At 43.6% G+C, this 2,447-nt stretch overlaps 1 long non-coding RNA gene across 1 annotated transcript; it reads left to right on the forward strand.

Moving 5' to 3' along the window:
* Positions 1 to 1,126: 1,126 nt before the first annotated feature.
* Positions 1,127 to 1,898, forward strand: LOC311138070. Its single transcript, XR_014614010.1, has 3 exons — positions 1,127 to 1,264; positions 1,382 to 1,513; positions 1,599 to 1,898. It is a non-coding gene; the product is annotated as an uncharacterized lncRNA (long non-coding RNA).
* Positions 1,899 to 2,447: the final 549 nt, after the last annotated feature.

The raw sequence follows: 2,447 nt of genomic DNA on the forward strand, positions 1-2,447 counted from the left end.
AGGAAAGGTGAAGACAAAAGGAAAGGAAAGGTGGAGACATAGGAAAGGAAAGGTGGAGACAAAGGAAAGGAAAGGTGGAGACAAAGGAAAGGAAAGGTGGAGACAAAGGAATGGAAAGGTGGAGACAAAGGGAAGGAAAGGTGGAGACAAAGGGGAAGGAAAGGTGGAGACAAAGGAAAGGAAAGGTGGAGACAAAGGGGAAGGAAAGGACGAGACATAGGAAAGGAAAGGTGGAGACAAAGGAAAGGAAAGGTGGAGACAAAGGAAAGGAAAGGTGGAGACAAAGGAAAGGAAAGGTGGAGACAAAGGAAAGGAAAGGTGGAGACATAGGAAAGGAAATGTGGAGACAAAGGAAAGGAAAGGTGGAGACAAAGGAAAGGAAAGGTGGTGACAAAAGGAAAGGAAAGGTGAAGACAAAGGAAAGGAAAGGTGAAGACAAAGGAAAGGAAATGTGGAGACATAGGAAAGGAAAGGTGGAGACAAAGAAAAGGAAAGGTGGAGACAAAGAAAAGGAAAGTTGGAGACAAAAGGAAAGGAAAGGTGAAGACAAAGGAAAGGAAAGGTGGAGACAAAAGGAAAGGAAAGGTGAAGACAAAGGAAAGGAAAGGTGGAGACATAGGAAAGGAAAGGTGGAGACAAAGGAAAGGAAAGGTGGAGACAAAGGGGAAGGAAAGGTGGAGACAAAGGGGAAGGAAAGGTGGAGACAAAGGGGAAGGAAAGGTGGAGACAAAGGAAAGGAAAGGTGGAGACAAAGGGGAAGGAAAGGTGGAGACAAAGGGGAAGGAAAGTTGGAGACAAAGGAAAGGAAAGGTGGAGACAAAGGAAAGGAAAGGTGGAGACAAAGGAAAGGAAAGGTGGAGACAAAGGGGAATTAAAGGTGGAGACAAAGGGGAATTAAAGGTGGAGACAAAGGAAATGAAAGGTGGAGACAAAGGAAAGGAAAGGTGGAGACAAAGGAAAGGAAAGGTGGAGACAAAGGGGAATTAAAGGTGGAGATCGCACGCGGACTGCAGTCTGGACTATAATTACAATGTCTTAACAATAAGTACAGTAATGAGAGGCGTGAAAGAGAGGAGTCTCTGAACCGCATTTGCAGCTTTGCTTCTGCTTTTTCTCATGGTTGTGATTCTGTTGTGCAGCGGCCTGACTGGGGCTGACGTAATGACACGAGGATATGACATGAGTACGCTGAGGAAGATTGAAGTCATGGAGAACCGACTTGCAGCTGCTGAGAGCCAGGTGGAGACACTGAAGGCTAAAGCAGGTAGTTACTTTTTCACTGTCTTAACATGGGCTTACTGAATTAATCACCTGCTTAGTCCTATAGTGTAACAAATGTCATTTGGTTTGAAAAAAAAGCACCCCTTTTTATGTCTCACAGAAACAAAGGTGGCATTCTCAGCTGGAGTTGGGGATACTGCGTACTTAGGACCGTTCGATCTTGAAGGGTCCTTCACCCTTGTCTACAAAAAGGTCTTAACTAACCTTGGCAATGCTTACAACCCTGCAACAGGTGAAGTCATCGTGCATATATAAACTACATCTATTATTTCTCCTTCTTCTTCTCCCACATTAAATAGTGTGCTCTTTTCATCCAGGCATCTTCACAGCGCCAGTGAGAGGAGTCTATCACTTCAGCGTCTATCACCATTCAGGAACAAACCGCCGCTCCGTGCTGTTCAAGAACAAAGAACAAATTGCATATATTTCTGCTATGTTGAAGGACGGCTACTACAACGGATCTAATGGTATCATAATGCAGTTGGAGGAGGGAGATGTGGTATACGTTGTTTTGGAGGCTAATTCATTTTTGAACAACATACCTAAGGCTGGTGCCACTGGAGGGTGCTACTTCAATGGCATTTTGTTGTTTGCTCAATAAACCTCAGTGGAATATGTGCATATTGTTGCATTATAATAAGCTATTTTGCAGACACTTTTATCCAAAGCGACTTACAGTCATGTGCGCATACATTTTTACATATGGGTGGTCCCGGGGATCGAACCTACTACCCTGGCGTTACAAGCACCATGCTCTACCAATTGAGCTACAGAGGACCACACTTTTCAAATTGGTTTCTGCATAAATCATACTGTTTCTGCTTCTTATGTGCTTCTAACATATCTGACAGTTTATCATCGGCAACTGATAGTAACACTTAAACAAATGTTTCCCGTGTCACATTTCAACAGCTTCAATGGCATTCTGCTACAGACTCAGCAATACTGAATAAAATGGAATATGTGTCACGATCGTCGTAGTAATGAGTAGACCAAGGCGCAGCGTGAGAAACAAACATGACTTTAATTAGTTAAAGTTTCTAAACAAAACAAAACACGGCTCGTGAAGTCCACGGTGACAATGACCAAACACGGAACAAAAACCCACAAACACAAAGTGAAACACAGACAGTTAAATATGGCTCCCAATCAGAGACAACCAGCAC

This window comes from Coregonus lavaretus (assembly GCF_964263955.1).
Source record: "Coregonus lavaretus genome assembly, chromosome: 12".
Classification (NCBI taxonomy): Eukaryota; Metazoa; Chordata; class Actinopteri; order Salmoniformes; family Salmonidae; genus Coregonus; species Coregonus lavaretus.